The 18,429-nt window shown below is 47.4% G+C and overlaps 1 protein-coding gene across 3 annotated transcripts in view; it reads right to left on the minus strand.

Annotated features, from left to right (window-relative positions):
* LHFPL2 (LHFPL tetraspan subfamily member 2) overlaps nt 1-18,429 on the minus strand; it is a 143,643-nt gene that overhangs the window by 109,400 nt on the left and 15,814 nt on the right. The window lies entirely within an intron of this gene.

Here is an 18,429-nt window from a genome sequence, read left to right on the forward strand (position 1 = left end):
CCAAGAGGCCATGGCCATGAGGAGGTGCCTTGAGGAACAGACCCGCTATTCCTATATGAAGCCAAACGCTAAGACCCAATGCCATAGGCCCCCAGCCAGAACAGCTCTCTCAGTTCTAATTTATGAGCTTGGATTATGAGCTCGGCTCCTGGCCAATCAATAGATTCCTTTAGAGCCCACTATCTTACTTACTTAAACCTCACCACCACCCACAGACCGCGGCAGCACGTGCACTAAGCAAGATGGAAACCAAGGCTCAGGGGCATTTAAAGATGGATTTGAACTCTACAACCTGGACACTTAACCACCACATTGAACTGCATAAATTATTGATTAGCTCACAGGGGAAAAAAAAAACAACCTTGATTCTGAGCTCTAACACCCTCTATTTTCTTTCCAGTAAAAGGTTGCAAGCCTCAAGGACAACTTGTTTTTCTTCCGGGTGTTTTTTGATTCCTCATTCTACTGTATTTTTCGATCATAAGATGTATTGCCCTCCCAAAAAAAGTTGGGGGTGGGGAGGAATTAGGGTGTGCTTTATGGTCTGATTGCTGTTTTTACTGTTTTTCTTGTTTTGCTGCTCTAAAAACTGGGTGCGGTGCGTCGTATGGTCAGGTGCGTCTTATAGTCCGAAAAATACGGTATATCCTTAGAGGACTGACTCCCGGAAGCAGCAAGGAGAAAGAAAAGGGACAAAGAACCCACACCTTTTTATCAGCTTCCTCTTTGGAGAAATACATTCCCAGGAAGGGGTCCCCAAAGAGAGACTTTGGGGCTTATAGATGCTAGGACAGCCTCAATCTGGAAGGAGTTCAAAGGCGGAGAGGGGCTATTTTATGACACATAAAATAGGAAATACTAAATGAGCTGTTCAGAACGAACAGAATGTGGTTAATGCAGATGTATGGCATGTCAAGCTACAACGGTGGCAAGCATTTTAAACACAGCAGTATTTCACCCACCGCTTAAAGTGATAAAACATCCATTTCCACAGAGGTGCAGACACTGCATCACAGCCAATGACGGAAATGGCCACAGTTCACTGTTGTTTGAGTTGTAATTTTGTTGCCAGAGGAAAACAACTGGGGTGCAAAGTCAAAATGGACTAAATAAACATGGTTTTCTAGGAGATGGGGGAAACTAAGACAGTTTCACATGCACACCCTGAAAACTGAAATGATACCTGCTGTTCTGAGCTTCGAGAAGTCTGGCTTTAAGTAAAGGCAGCTTCCTCCTGGGGGAGAAGACGGTGCACAGCTCTGCGTCAGCACTGCTCAGGAGGCACTCTCCTCATCCTCCACACTCACTGGTCCTATGCCCGGCATTTAGGAACCCTCTAAATCCCTCCTCCAACTTAAACCATCTCACGAAACCACTAGGATTAAAGCTGTGTTTTACTTCCTACGGGGATGAACGTAGCTTCAGGTCTGAGCCATGTGTTTACAGTCTTGCAGTTCAGCACGGTGCTAAGTTAACCTGGACAAGGAACACGCCTAACAGACCCCCTTGCTGGCCAGTGAGCTCCAGGTACAAAGGGAGATCCTTCCTCAAAAGAATAAGGTGGTGAAACACTGAGGAAGACACCTGATGTCAAATGGTGGCTTCCACGCACATGCGCGCATGCGCGCACACACACAGAATGCCTGGAAATTTCATTTACTAAATTTTGCATCATCAGAGAAGACAATGAGATATTTCCTCCCTTCCCTAAGAAGAGGCTGTCCAGTCCTACTGTAGACGGTGTATGTCATGTGAGCTCCTAAGTCCAGACATGCAGACCATGATATCAGGGTATAAACTATATTTCTAATGTAAGAGAATGCAGTTAAATGAAAAGTGTTACAATGAAGCCAGGCATCAGGGTATAAACTATATTTCTAGCCTAAGAGAAAGCAGTTAAATGAAAAGTGTTACAATGAAGCCAAGTCCAGGACAGCCAAGGCTCATAGAGAAACCCTGTCTTGAAAAGACCAAAAAGAAAAAAAGAAAGAAAGAAAAAAAAAACCAAAAAGAAAGAAAAAGAAAAAAGGCACTACAGTGAACTGTAATGTTCCATTGTCCTTGCACACTAAACGGCAAGCATTCTATAGGACCATCCTGGACTAAGACAGCCTAAAAGCTACTGAGCGTGAGGAGCGAGGCAAGCACAGATGCACTACTGAGACTCAGCTGGATGCCCATGTCTTGGAAAAGGCGGCATGGGGGGTGCCTCGGGCAGCCCAGGGGTCTGTCTTACAAGCGTGGTCTGTCAACTCTTCCTTCATAGATCTTCAAGATATACCAGGAGCTGTAGGGTATTGATGTCATCATAATCAATGTTGTCATAATCACCCACAGTCACTACATGCCTGAACTGGAGGGGACTCCTCCAAGTCCCTTCACACACACCTGCCAATATCACAATAACTTGGCCTTTAATGTGCCAATTTAGAACTAATCACTCTTTACTGACCCATGTTCTCTTTGACCCATCACAATGTTTAACTCAGCAGCAAAGACACCACCACCTGCAGACAGATTGCCTTTGAGTTCATCATCTCTGTCTCTTGAAATCCCTCAGAATTTCATATAACCCAAAGATGAGTCATGGCTCCGTACAATCTAGCCCAGAATTCTTCCGCAGGTTTGAGAGACGCTGTCAATCTAATCCTCCGAATCCCAGCGCAACGTCAAATATCTTCACCAGCCACACCCACTAAACACTTTTTACAGAATTAGCATCTCCACGACAAGGTCTTGTGAAATAACAAAATTAATATGTCAACAGCAAAAACTCTGCCCTAACACACACTGATCAGTTACATTCAGGGGAGGCCTACTGGGTGCCCACAAGTCCCCAGACAAGTGTTCCCTAGTTAGGCTTCTTAAGAGAAATAAAACTTGACGAAAGTAAGTCAATGCCTCTATGTCAGTCTATGAGCATTTTGTTAAACTGCTCTGTGAAATTTGAAAGTCTAGGGGTCCCTGATCCCAATGATTAAATTGCACCTTCACTGTATCAGTGAGTAAGTGGCCATCTGCTCTCACAGGCACATCTCTTTAAGACGCATTAACTTATTTATGCCACCGGGGACCAGGCAGTGAATTACTGCCCGGTGCTATTTAATGTACAAGAGTGAAATTTATTAAATGACAATGAGGCAGTAATTACTAAATGGTTCCCTGGCGGCTCAAAAAGGCAGTAATTAAATACCACTTACTGCACTAGGATTGTTAGTTATTAAACAGCACTAATGGAACAGTTCATTAAGTGGTACCTTGGTGTCCTGAAAGGGGCATTTCCATGTGGCCTACCATGAGCAAACACAAACCCTGGGGGAAATCAGGCCATTGCAGGGGACCATTCCAGAATAGTCTTTGGCTGTGCAGCTGAGCAAACATCTCCTGCAAGAACCTTCCCTGGAAGTCGCTGTTGTCCTGGCTCACCGGGCTGCCCGACTCCAAGGTATCACAAGGCAACAGCCCCATCAAAGGTCGTCACGGGGCTGCCTCGATTATCAATCACACCCAAAGTTCCAGGGTACCCTCTCTCCTGAGATTGTTTCTGACACTCTGACGTATGAGCAAAAGGCATTTAAAACTAAATCACAACCTAGTTAAAAGATAGACAGCACTGAACACATCTGTAGTCCTAGAATTCCTGCGGTGTGCAACACACGCGCGTGCACACATACACATACAAAGAGATAGAGAGAGAGATTAAAATTTGTCATATTGGTCTAGGGGAGGGGAAGAGGGCGGAAGAGGGAGGGAGGGTGGGAACGGGAAGATATAAGTGAGGGGATAACAATCAGGATGTCATCTGAATCAATTATTTTTTTAAAAAAGTTCTCAATAAACAAAAGGAGAAATAAACAAAAATTGCCATGTCTTTTTTGTGTCTTCCTCCCCATCTGATCATTTTCTACTTCCTTGCTGCCATTCTATGCTAGAAAGTCCTCTACAGTAGCCTTGTGTGTCCCTTCCCTCCAGATATTAAGACCAGTGGTGTCAATCAAAAGTCACTAAAAAAAAAAAAATCCAAGCCAGGTGTGGTGGTGCATACCTTGGAAGGCAGAAGCAGGCAGATCAATGAGAGTGTGAGGCCATCTTGGTCTACATAGTGACTACACAGAGAAACCCTATTTCAAAAAACCAAAAAACCAACCAAACAAAAATCCACTTCCCCAAGTGGCTTTATCTGATAAAACTAAGCAACCAAAAAAAAAAAAAAATCCACTACTACCTTAAACTCTGTTGCTTCAAATTCCAAATAAGCTTAAAATGAAAACAAGATAGCACTGTTTTGTTTTGGTTTTTTTGTTGTTGTTGTTGTTTTTTGTTTTCCTCCCGAAGCTACAGGCACCCCAGTTTTACTTGTCTGGATGATCTTAACAGACAAACTCCATCCATGGCCCGTCTATGTAACTTTCAGACAAAAGCAGAACGTTAATAAATGTTAAATATGAAATCACTCTGGGCAGTAAAAGAGCACACAGTTACAAAGCTTTTAAAGGAGACACATGATATCCTTATCATTGGATGAACGTGTCAAAGAAAGTTAAGCAGTGAACCAGTGAACTGGTGAAAAGTGTCAGGTGACACCAGGGGATGGACAAATGAGATCAAGGAGATAAAGTTCAAAGAGGGAGACAACGGGTCATTAATCACACGGATCCCGGCAGCCTGGGATTGCCTAGAGAAAGCATTCTAGCAGAAGCCAGGGGTGGCCCCACAAACAGTGCTTCCTCACACACCTAACATAGAAATTTCTCCTAAGAACTCAGCACTGCATTTATTTTACAACCCCCATCTAATTACAGGGCAGCATTGGGTCCTTTGGTGGGGGGGATGTTGAGACAGGGTTTCTCTGTGTAGCCTTGGATGTCCTGGACTCACTTTGTAGACCAGGCTGGCCTCAAACTCACAGAGATCTACTTGCCTTTGCCTCCCTGAATGCTCAGATTACAGGTGTGCGCCGCAACACCCGGCTGCATTGGGTACTTTCACCACACAAAGTTCTCTAAAGTTCAGAAACAACGTGAAAATACGGAATTCCAGAGACTGTCCAAAGCAGAGGCTGAAAGGGGGCACTGTTTTAATTATATAACCTTTATACAACAATTAGTCAAAATCAAAGTAAAAAAGATAAGTGCATGCCAGGACGACGTTAAAATGAATTCTGGACAGACAGTTTTGGTTTTTTAAATACTGGAGCCATAAAACCTTTCAAAATTGGCCTGGGCTTGAACTCTTTTTCAAAAGGATAAAAGTAATACCTAAGAGGTTTCATATACTTGATGGTGGGAGATGCTAGGGCAAGTTTACATGGTGGGGGACGGCCAGCATAGCTGGACATTATGGAGGTCTGTTACATGATGGGGGTGCCAGCACAAGTATTCATGGTGTGTGTGTGTGTGTGCGCGCGTGTTACATGATGGGGGTGCGTACCACAGAAACGAGAGGACAACCGGTACAATTGGTTCTGCCTGTCCAGATTTCCATGAGCTCCCAATCCCGTGTAGCCTGTTCCATTACCTGCTGAGCCATGTTGCTGATCCATCAACGGTCAGGTCAGTCTTTCTTTAAGGAAATAAAAGTCACTACTGTCCTTTGGGGACTCCCAATGGAAGCAGGAGGCTTGTGTCAAGCACCTCTGACCATCCCTAACATGACCAGAGTCACCTACCCAGGCTGTAGTAGGCAGATCAAAACAAAGCAACATACATCTCTACCTTACCTGTACCCACTGGACATCAGCCCCTGCCTGCTTCCCCCACCTCACACAAGATGTCCTCGCATGAGTACTGGGACTCTATGGGGGCCAACAAGGCAACCTCAAGCCCTCTCAACACATGGCCCTGAAGTAGGCAATGGTTATTGAATGAAACCTCACAGAAAAGTAGAGAACAAGTAATCCAAGCAAACCCTGGCCTGCTCCACTCTTCTACAGACTTAGCCAGCAGGCAGGCAGGGGAGGCTGTCTGGAGACCGCACACGTGCCCACCAAACACTGGGACAGCTGCGCATGGTGGCCAAGGTGGTGCGGATCCAGAATGCTGGTCTACACTACAGGATGTGGGGAACGGTCTTCCAGTTTACCTGCCACGGGTTCCAAGAACAAGGGCAGCTGCAAACAAGACACCAAGCAAACGGGACAGTTAATCTGAACACAAACGCACTGCAGGCACAATGTACCATCAACACATCCTTTGATGTGGACTAGTCTGGAAAGCCAGGCTCCAGTCAAGTAGCAAAGAAAAACACCACCCCCAGCAGCTCCTCCCTCCTTCCCCAGCCCTGTTGTACATTCCTGAACTTTTCTTTCTTTCTTTCCTTCCTCTTTTTTTTGTTTTTTTTCAAGACAGGGTTTTCTCTGTGTAGTCCTGGCTGTCTGGACTTGATCTGTAGACCAGGCTGGCCTTGAACTCACAGAGATGCACCTGTCTCTGCCTCCTGAGTACTGAGATGGTAGGCTTAAGCTACCACATCTGGCTCTTTCTGAATAATTCTTTATAAAGGCTGAAAACGCGGTTTTAAGCCACATACAGAAATTACACAGATATCTTAACAAATATGTGGTGAAGAAAAGATCGGCAGGCACGCCATATGCACACTAACAGAATGCTAAGTATATCTCAAATGCCAGAAACCAAGTGTTGCGTGACCCAACATTTCTTAGGGTAGATGATTCACACATATCTACTTACCCCAGAGACAGAGCCTACACCAGACCACCAAAGTCCGACTGATGAACCAATGAGGTTTATTGGGGTTACTTCCAGAAAAATGGGGGCAGGGTTACTTACAGGAGCAGAAGGGACTCCAAGCAGCTGCGTCCCCAAGACCCACCCTAGCATGGGTTGTTTCAAGACTCGAGAGTCTCCAGGACCATGAATACATTTTAATAGGAGAGGCTTTATTAAACAGGGATGCCTGTTCTTCATGGCGGCCAGACTGCAACTGAGAGCACTGGCCAGGTGCTGCTGCCAGCCATGTCAGCTTATAAAGTAACTCATGACTTACGGAGTCATATCCCACAAGTTACATGTATTCTGTGTGTGTGTAGGCAGGATCTAGCTTTAACATACACTCCTTGCAGTTTTCCCAGGCGTTGAGCAGAGAAAGCAAGAGTGATTTTTAAAAGCAGAAGTCCTAGTTAGCCTTACCACCTACTGCCTTGCTAGAACAGAGATCAGTCAATTTAAGAATAGTCTTCGACTCTGGGAGAATGGGGGGAGTAGACTGCTAGGGTGCTGCAGCCTGTACAAGCTAGGGGCTTATGTCACAGAGGCATTTTTTGGGGAGGGGTCTCTCAAGCACACTAAGTCTAAACTTTCAATGTAATGTGAACCATCCCAGGGGGATGACAGCTCACACTGAACCCAAAGCACACTGAACAGCCTTGGCAATTTAGCTTCCTTCTGTCTGAGGGGCACTCTCAGCTTTTATTGTTTACTCTGGCAGGGAGGGTGCGGGGCTAGTTAATCTAGTCAGTTTCAGGAACTTCCGGAAGCTATTTTGAGTTGTTTACCTTCCCGCTTAAGAAGCTTCTGGCAAAAGGAGTGTTTGGATCCGCAGAGGAAACTGTTACACAACACAGAGGTACAGTTCTGATCCAGTTAGGATCCCATTATCTAATCATTATTTAAAAAAAAAAAAAAAAAAAAAAAAAAAAAAGCAAAGCCCACTAATTGCCATGAGCACACAAACAAATGGAAGAAGTACTAATTCTTTTCAGACACTAGTCTAAAATCAAACTTAAGCCAGAGCTCTCTCAGCAAGTATCTGTCCTGCCTTCTAAAAGCAGAGCCCACTAGCCCAAGGCAGCATGCTTGTACAGAGAGCTGTGAGGCAGGGCTGTGAGGACACAGCAGAGCAGGAAAGATCCACACTGGTTGAGGGATGGAAGAAAAGGAACTGCCAACACAGAACTCCACTTGGACCTCCACTCCATCCACGTCCGTCTCTGAGTTCTGGCGAGGTTGAGGCACCACCTGACCCTGGCCTGTGAGCATTCCTGGCTAATTTCTGCCAAACCAAACTTGCCAGCATGCCAGCTGTTGATCTCAAGTCTTCTCACAGCCCACCAGAGACAGGCTCACCAGGAAAACAGAGTCAGGTGAAGGCCCTGAGAGGCAAGAGCATGGTGGCTGAGGACCTGCAAAAGATCCCTCAAGGCTGGAAGAAAATGAGACCAGAAATGGTCAGGATTAAGGCTGGGGAAGAAGCTGGCAAAACCAGGTCACTCTGTGTGAGTGAGTCTTGACAGTAAATTTGGACTTCATCCTAGTGTAAGGGCTGGGGGGGGGGGGAAGCTTCAAGATGTTAAGGGAGTAAAAATTCAGGGTCTAACTTATCTTTTTAATAAAGTGACAGTTGCTGTGTATTCAAGGGACAAACCCTAAGCATCACTGAAAACCCATTGCAGAAACTCAGGGTATGCCAGAGCCACAAAGGGAGTCTTCCGAACTCCATTTCCCATCATGCACCAGAGCAGGATTTCAGAGAACACACAGGCAAGCAGCAGGCTTCACTGGCTTAAAGGCTACAGCCCATGCTTTGGTGGGCCTTTTCGGGGGGGGGGAGTAAATTAAGACAAAGTGACTCTCTTTTACCTTTCTGTGTTTGTCTTTTCCCTTGAAAGACAAAAGAGAACAGAACAAAAAATAGTTTTGAAGTGAGATCATGCAGTATTTGACTTTAGAATAGGAGACAATAGCATCCCATTACTAAGTTAAGCAAACTTAGCTCTTGATTCACAGTCGTGAGTTTCCAACCATTTATTATTATGTGAACTTCAATACTGTGAATACTCTTATTCACATAGTAAAGAGTTTCTTCTAATCAGCTGGGCAATGTTATGAAAATGAATAATCACCCAAGCTCTTGCAAAAAAAAAAAAGTCTCTTTAGAAATCCAAAGTAGGAAACTAGGCACCAAAGCAAATCTCAACAGGAGATTGTGATTGGCATCTTTCACGTGTGCAATGCCATTGTGTAATCAGCCCTGCAGAGCTCTGAAAATATGACTGCTGTTTATCCGGAGCCTTCCTGTCAGCAGTTACAGTGCTTTACAAATATCATCCTCATAATAACCCCAAAAAGAGGGTAAGAGTTTGCTATAAAAGCCCATTGGGCATGAAAAGTTGGCGCAGTTATTTGGCAGCCTGATCCAAAGGCAATTATTAAAATTAATTTTTAACAGCAACAAAAATAACTTGACCGAAAGAATAAACTAATAGGCAGCCAGCTACCGACCTGTGACACATCCCCTCCACACAAAGGCTGCCTCTCCTGGCCCTGACACTCAGAATGACTCCTGAGAAACTGGCCCCAGGAAAAGAATGACAGCCCAGGGTCTGGTGCCTGTAGCCGTCTGGAGTGCACTGGACTTCAAACTGTGGTATAGTTTGGTCCTAAGGAGCCCTAAGGCTGTCTCCAGTGCACTGGGGAGAGTCTAATGAACGAAGACTAGACCAAGGGCCATCCTTCATAGCTCCCTGGGGCAGAAGGACCAAAAAGCCTGTGGACAGAGACTCACCGCCCCCTCTCCCCACTGGTTTCCAATATGTGCATGCACATCAACAGACAAGAAGCGACAGGGGACCAAGGACTCTGTGGGCCAGGAGTTGCACACCAAAGATAACATCAGTTCTTTTTTCTTTTTAATTTAATTAATTTATCCAGATTACAACTCAATTGTTATCCCATCACTTGTATCCTCCCGTTTCCCCCTCCCTCCCGCTTTCACCCTATTCCCCTCCCCTAGGTCTATGAGCGAGGGGGACCTGCTCTCCCACTATATGGTCACAGGCTATCAAGTCTCATCTTGGTAGCCTACCATCAGTTCTTACGGCCTTTCCTAGGTATACCCCAGGGGCGGAGGCCACGCCTCCTTTCCCAGCCTTCTGACTCTTTTGTGAGCTTCCTTCTCTCAAGCCACTGAGAATCCCGGATGAGAGATGACTAAAGCTGGTTCGGTAAGGCCTTCGCAGACTTGGAATATGTCTTAAGCTCATTTTTTTTCCCCTGGTTCGTAAATCCAGGATTATCCCATGTATCCTAGAGATAACTGGAAGAGTGTAGGCAAGGAAGCCCTCCCCAGTTTTTCCACAGCACGGCCTCCCTTCCCCCACGCTGCCATCTGCTAGGCACACTATTTACACAGCCGACTCAGACTCATGGAGCCTCTGCTAGCGCTAACGTAGGGTGGATGGGAGATGAAATCTGTTAATGAATGTACTGTGCGCGGCATAAGGTAGATGCTGCCAATGGTTACTCTTTTCAGTTTGCATGAAATCAGCCTCCTCCTGCCATCAGACCCTCCCATTCCCAAGCATTATTCTCAGACACAAACTTTTATACCAGCTCAAAAAGGAACTATCCATCCAAGGGCATACTAAGAGAAGGGCCAGCCAGGCCGATGATTTAAACAGGCTCTGAATCAGGCGGAGCTGTGATCCACGCAGTTCCCAATCTTGGGAAAGTTATCCAGCCCAGTGACTCAGATTTATAAGGTTAAAAAATGAGGGTGAGGGTGGAGGCTAGCTAATATCTCCATCAAAGGATGCTGGGAGAACAGTGGAAAGCAGTAAGTAGCATCTTTTTTAAAAACATCTCAGCAGTTAGTACTTCAGGGTGCTTTCCTTTTTTGGTCTCCGGAGAGAGTCCCCACAGTACTGAGGAACAGGCCTCACAAATAACGTTTGATTGGAGTGCCACTGCGGTCAGTGGATGGTGGGGTTTACCTCCACATTTTATTACTTTTTAAAAATTTATTTTGTATGCATGCATGTGTGTGTGTATGTGCCCACTGCACACATGTGACGATTGGGGAATGACCTGCAGCACTATGTGGGTTCTGAGCACTACACTTGGGACATCAGCCTTTGTGTCGCATGGCTTTATTCTCTGAGCTTACCTCTACGGTTTTTTGTTTGCTTATTTGTTTTGTTATGTTTGTTTTGGCTTTTCGAGACAGGGTTTCTCTGTGGAGCCTTGGCTGTCCTAAACTCACTTTGTGGACCAGGCTGGCCTCAAACTCACAGTGATCCACCTGCCTCAGCCTCCTGAGTGCTGAGATTAAAGGCGTGCGCCACCATGCCCAGTTGCTTACCTCTAAGTTTTTAAAAGGCTTCATTTACCTGCACAGTGCTGGCCTTGAACCAACATACCAGTCATCATCTGAGTGCCCTGGGGAAGCCTGACTGGGCCTGGTCTGCTGAGAACCTGCAAACTGACCAAGGTCATTTCCAGGCAGTCTCTACAAAGCCTGCCCTAGACATAATGGAGAAGAGCTCCGCCTACCTCCCCCAGCCTCCAGTGGGTCTCAGGAAAGTGGGAAGATGTCACCCACACCTAAGCACCTGAGCCTTTGGGAAAAGCTCGCTCATTTTGAAAAAATAAAAAATAAAGGAATCCACTTCTAGGCTCCATGTCCAGAATTGGAAAAGCAACTTTTAAGACATCCACAGAAGTTCCCAGCAGTCTCTAGCATACAAACCTGTCATCTCCATGGACATAAAAAAAAAACCCCAAAACTCTACCCATTTCCTTATAAGTCATTAGGATGTAAAGTAACATTGCTACATCTGACCTTATGAAGGAGCCCATGCTGACTCCACAAATATAGGCATCACTGTAGCTCATGCTGAGGAAGAGAGATGATGAAAAGATTTAGAATTGCGAGAGAAGAAAAGCACAGATGCCATTTAGGGTGGTGTCTGACCAAAGAGATGGTAACCACTAAGCACCCCCAGGCAGACCTAGTGTGATCTTCGTAGAAGCCGAGGAGGTACAGTAAGCCTGTAAGTCCCTGGGGAGGGGACTGACGCAGGGAGACATCACATAACTTCCCACAGATCTCCCAGCCGATAAGTGTTACAACAGTCTGGCTCCTAAGCCTGGGATTTTTAGCCACTTGATCCCACCAACTTGTTTTATCTCAGCCAGTCACAGTTTATAAATCAAGATCAAGGCCTTCTCCACCAGATGGCTGCAGAAGTATCTGGACGTCCCTCCGCTGTGGGTGAGGACAGCATAAATGCTGCAGGACCACTGTGTGACTGTGTGTGTGTGTGTGTGTGTGTGTGTGTGTGTGTGTGTGTGTGTGTAGTCGGTGTTCCTGGAACCCCGTCTCCATAGGTCTGTGGGCACAACAGTCTCCCTTCTATTTCCCAAAGCTCTGGGGGGGGGGGGGGCAGTGACGTCAGGAAGACAGAGAGGAGAGAGAGCCCTGTCCCAATCACCAGAGCAAATGGCAAAGGAGAACAGAGGAACGTCAAGACATTTAAAGCTATAAATCCGTAATTATGGGCTGAGGATAGGGCTCAGTTGGGAGAAAGCTTGCCTAACATACAGGAAGCCCCGGGTCCTATCTCCAGCATAAACTAGGCATGGTGGTGCACCCTTAAAATTCTAGTGCTTGGAGAGTAGCAGCAAGAAGGTCAGAAGTTCAAAGTCATCCTCAGCCACATAGTGAGTGCCTTGCACTCATGAGACTACAGGAGACTCTGTGAGGAAGGAAAGTATGGAAGGAGGTGTGGGGGGGGGGGAGAGATCGCAGGTTGCAAGGCAAAGAAAAGGGAGAGATACTGGCTTCCTTTACTTTTCTTTCTGCAAATCCTGTATGATCAAATGGGCAATGTAACTAACACAGCCCCTCCCATCTTTTTTTTCAAAGCCCTCAGGGTCCAGCAACTAAAGTAAAATTGTTTTCTAAAAGCAGATCCATATATGGTAGGAATCCTTAATCTGTGTTTCCATAAGCTGGCACTGTGGTTCTCAACCTGGAAAGCCAGTGTGCTATCCTTCCCTCCCAAGGACAAACTCACTCATCAATGTCCGCAGACACGTCACGTGTCCCAGCTCGGGGGAACAAGGTCTTACCCTGAATAGAGGCCAGGGATACAGCTAAAACATCCTGGGTGTACAGGGGGGCACCCACAGCGAAGACTGACCCAATGAGAAATGTCAATAGTGCCAGCAGTGAAAAATTTCCCCCTCCAAGGCACATACTGTACTTGAACCAGGGCAGCTAAGGACAGCCATGCAGGTTTCATCTTGATTTCTCTATTTTTGAACCAAAGTCCTGAGTTAGTTGCACACAGGTCCACAGAAATGCTTCATTTGAACGAGATCTCCTATAAAAGCGCAGAGCCCCAGATTCCCACGGGTGAAGCTATTCTTTCACATAAACACTTTACTTGGGTGACCCATCGATAATACTAAAAACAAACACAAGCAAGCATCTTTAAAGGAGGTTCCCACAGCCCTTTGTCTCTTAAAACAATGAACTGAGATGTTTATGCACGCACTGAGCAAGCCCAGAGTTACAAATTAACGGGGTGGGGAGGCACTAGGGGGGCGGGGTGGGGTGGGCTTTCTGTGGCATCTCTTAGCAGGGGAACAATAGCAGCAATGACACAGGCACAGGTGTGGCCTCATCTGACCACACAGCCCCTCCCACACCTCTGCCACCAGTCCTTAAGAAGGCACAGAGGCCCGCCTGTGTGACTATGTGATTACTGTCTTTGGAGCGCTAGCCCTATCTCCCACACCCTGCTCTGGTGCTTACACAGCAGACCCTGTCAGGCTCCCGGACAGAAAACACCATTTATAAACTCTCACGTTCACCTTCAGGCGAATGCCGGATAGCCCTTTTTATTGGGTCTCTTCCACCACAAATTTGTAAAGCTATTTCCTATTTCTAAACATTAATTGCTGTTTTCCTCTTAAAACAAGGTTTCAGTGACACCAATACACAGCCCATAAAACCACATTTCCCTGAGGGAAATAAATTACATTACTAGGCTGGTACATGTTGCCATGCAGGACTGTGAGCAGGCCAGGCCTGTATGGCATGTGGTATGTTGGGTCTCCCAGGACAAATGTAAACACTTCTTATCCAGGTTTGGGGCTCTGTTTTACCCTGTCCAACTTACATGTTAGCCCAGGAAGTAAGCCCACAACACTGGTGCTCACCCAGAAGGCAGTTCTCCCAAGAAACACATACTCACTAATGAATCGGACCACAGGGCAAATCTGTTAAGTGGCCACACTAATCTTAATTCACAGTAACATGCACACTCTAGAAGTCTCTTGATCCCAAAGGCAAAGGAAGGCCTGGAAAATGCCAGGTTCCAGAATCACTGCCTTCTCTGGAACAAGAATAAACACAGGAGCATCAGGATGCTGCTCCCCGGCAGGGCAGAACGCCATTCGGCAGTTCCGAGCAGCAGGGCATGCACAGTACACACTTGAAAACAGCACCAGCTAACATGCACCCTGAGGGCTGTGCAGAGGAGACAGAACAGTCAGAGAAACGTCAGTGAAGGACACCATTGCTCAAGACTTCAACTCTTACCTCTAAGCCTTCTGCTTCCTCAAACCCTCCTGAGGGGTCTACAGAGTGGGCGTGACTAGCTGTACCTTCCAGATTAGGGAGCTAAACCCTCCTGCCTGACGTCACAGAGTCTAGGACTGGGAAGTGGAGACCAGACCAGCTCTCTGAGCGAGAGGTCTTCTGCCATGCACACCTCTCTACCCAGCAGAGGTCTATGTATGCTCGGCATGAAAATGGGGCAGGGAGTACCATGTGATGGACTAAACTGTCCACCTTGTCTTAGTAGCACTATGAATTGAGGGCCAAGCCTTTAACAGGTGAGCATTGAGGAAATAGTCTAGACACATAGTACAGAGGCTACAAAGAAGAACTGGCCCCGAACCACCACAGCCAAGCGGTGAAGCGTAAAGGTTAACTTACAGGAAGACATCCCTAACCTAGCTGGAAGGATGGATGAGAGCAAGCAGATGAAACCTACCGAGCATCAAACAAACCTGTGCCCTTGCGCCAACAGGAACTGAAAGAGAGTTTCTTGGCTTTACAAGCTCTCTTTGTCAACCTTCGATCTTTAATTAACTGCCCGTAACCATTCTAAACCCTACAACTCCCTTGTACTGGTTTGTGGGTTAACCAAGTTAACCAATGGAGAGAAACACACAGCCAGGCTTTGAGTGGCCAGCCTGGGAGCAGCGGTGTGCCCTCTGACCACACTAGCCTTACCACTGTGGTTTCTGAAGTATATAGTCACTGCAAGACCCCGTTTCCTTGTTAGCAACCCACAATAGCAATGGTACAGTCCTCAAACTGGGTTTGGACGGCAGTGGACACCCTATGGAAAACACAAGCCCTGTTCTGTCATTGAAGTGATCAAACACACCTGGGAGGCTGAGGTGTCGTGTCAGTCTGTAAAGTGCTTGCTATGCAAACAGGAGGACCTGAGTTCACATCCTCAGAGCCCACGTGAAAAGCTGGGTACAATAACACCTGCTTGCAATCCCAGCACTAGGGAGGCAGTGATGGGGAATCCTTTGAACTTGTCGTCTCAGTAAGAGGCCTTGTGTGTCAATTAAATAAGGCGGAGAGAACAACTGAGGAAAGCATCCAATGCTGTCTGGTTTTTACACACCTGTGCACGCACACACCGACCTCCTGATCACCCTGTAGCATTTTGTGTGCAACACTGTTAAAGACTAGGTCTGATGCTTTAAGTAGTCCATCCCTCTGAAAATAAGCTGACTGGGCCCCAAAAGGTGTACTTAAGGAGAAAGGGAAACTCTAAGCCTGCTTTTCCCACATCATCCTGACTCCTCCACGGGCACTGAGCCATGAGGCCATTGCCCTTACCCTAAGGAGACCACTCCTACAGAAACCAATGTAAAGGAACTCAGGCACACACCCCTGTGGCCCTCCTGCCTCCCAAGCTCCCTCAAAATCACAACCAGCCTGAAGGAGCAAATTTGATCTGTGTGTGTGTGTGTGTGTGTGTGTGTGTGTTTCGAGACAGGGTTTCTCTGTCCTGGACTCACTTTTTTAGACCAGGCTAGCCTCGAACTCACAGAGATCCGTCTGCCTCTGCCTCTCTAAATGCTGGGATTACAGGCGTGCGCCACTGTGCCTGGCTAAGTTTGATCTTATTGCGGCTCTGCTTTACGATCTGTACATACTCTCAAGAAAGCATCTCACTGTATAAGAGCCACTTGGCACCACTTACATACTTTAAATGTATTGACAAAGCAGACTGACAACCAGCAGCTGAAGCTTTGCTTACAGCAACTGCTCGCCTAAAAGAGCACAGTGCGCACCTAACATAGGCCAGGGGCAAAGGCAACGAAGGGAGAAAGCAAGAGAGACAAGCGCTGCTGCCCCTGACGGGCTTCTGCCAAGTCATCTGGCGTCTTGCACTAAAATTAATGGCTTGGACAAGAAGCCCCTTCCCCCAACGCCCTCCCGGCTCTCCACACACACTCTCAGCCCCAGTGCAGCAAAGGATGACAGCATTCTAGGATTTTTTTTTTGCTTCCTTGAACACATGGTATTTTAATGCCACATTCATATATACAGCTCAGGCTGGCATCATGTGACTTATCTCCATCCTGCCAACCAGGAAGTGCCTGTCTTCATCCAGGGGTTTACCAGACAGAGCAGCACCCTGGCCTGGGGCCTTCGGGTCCCAGCTAAAGAGAAACAGGGCTGCCAGGCTCTCCTCAAGTGCTGCCTGGGTCTGTTTGTTTCTCTTTCATCAACGCACATGGTTTCTGATACTCCACCTCAACTTTCTGAACAGGGCTCAGAAAGAAAAGCTTTCAAGAGCCTTCCTCGCCAAAGTACAGCCAACTTCTGATTAGCCACAGTCATGAAGAGAGAGGCCAACAGACAAGGCGAGAGGACATGCAGCTCCAAGGACTGCAGAGCAGCCAAGGCAGGTACTCAGAATTCACAAGGCACGGAGGACTTGCCCTCTCTACCCTCACCCCAGAAGTCCCTCCGATCAGGAAAACAGTCTGGCTATTGTCTCCCCTTCTGGGGGTTCCCAGGGACACTGTGTCCATCAGACAGGAAGGTGTATACATCCATCATTGCCAACGTACAGAGTTCCCGCATCAACGGGGTCAATGGAGCGGATAGGACCAAGCAGGCCTAAAGCTCCAATTGAATCCATCCATAGTGGCTCATGGCTTCCAGTAGCACATGCCTCACTTTCTCAGAGCTAACACCACAATACTAATCAAAAGTGGCCATAGCTGAGATGGGGGGCGGGGGCGGGCGCGGGAGGGCATGCTGAAATGCTAAAAACAATCAGATCCAGGACAGTGAAAATGTAGCTGAAGTGAGGCGGACAGTGACGACAACCGTCTATCCTGACCACAGATGCAGCCGCTAGGAAATACCCATCCTTTGCTCAGGACTGGGTCAGACATACAGAAAGCCTCTCTGGCCACTGCTAGCTCATCTCCTCGGCCTTCTCCTTGCCCCTTGGTCACTGTGAACCTCCTCAGAAGGAAGCGAGGCTGCCTTGGGGAATGGTGCCAGCTGGTGGCTGGGACAGAGAACTGTCTGCTGGCCACCGTTCTTTCTGTTCCTCTTCTGCTTCTGCTGATGGTTGGGAGGAATAACTTGTAGTGAGCCCCGCCCCCCACCCACGATTCTTCCAAAATGCTGAGAGGCACCCTTGCCAACCTACCAGGGCCCGTTAGGAGCAACAGATAAGACCATAACACTGTGAACAAAGCGGCCCTGATGGGACAGAATACTCTGCGCTCGCTAGTCAGCTGAGGTCCCCCGACCCGTGTGGGTCAAGACTTCAAACATGCTTAGTTCAAAGGTCTGCTGCGGTGGGCGATCAATGTGCTCTGGAGGGAAAAGGCAACACCTGCCTGGGTCCTGCACTCACCCTTCAGGATTACAGCTATAAGCCTGTCCCTGACTGACAGTCCTGCCTGCTCTGCCCTGACTGGCCCCATAGTTGCCCAGGGTCTCCACAGCTCTAAGGGGACAACAGCTCTAGATTAACAAGAGGAACACAGCGGCCCTGGGAGGCTCTGCGGCCTCCTCAAATGCCATCTTGCTATGATAGAGACCTCAAAGGGCCTAATGAAATTACCTCTCTTTTTACTCTTCAGTAATAGCCACAAAATTAGATGAAATGACCCCTGCTTCTCTCTCTTAAGCTTTCTTTATTGCTTTCAACCCCAATTCTCTATCCTTTACACGGGTCTGAGACCCTGAAGACCCACAGGCCAATGGGATTAGGAGCCTACGGCTCTGTCCTCTCAGTGGCTCTCCACAGGGAGCCTCTCCTTCCCCACCCCCCCTCGGGTGGGGTCACCGCCAGTTCAACCTTCATGCCTCGGAGACAGCCTCTTTGAACACAATCAAATGTTTCCCCACCCCAGCCTGGTGTTCTGCCTACCACCAGCACAGCAGCCCCTTCTCAACTCAGAGCATAGGCGTTAACTCAGCCAGAAAGGCCAAAGCAAGAGGAGGGTCAGTGTGGTTAATTGTCCACCAGGCAAGAACAGCACAGGCCCCATAGAGCCAGCACCTCAGGGGAGCCTATCGCCCCCCATAAACTGCAAGTGTACTTTGAACCTAGAGACAAGGACA

The sequence above is a fragment of the Acomys minous genome, assembly GCF_964271855.1.
Source record: "Acomys minous genome assembly, chromosome: 11".
Lineage (NCBI taxonomy): Eukaryota > Metazoa > Chordata > Mammalia > Rodentia > Muridae > Acomys > Acomys minous.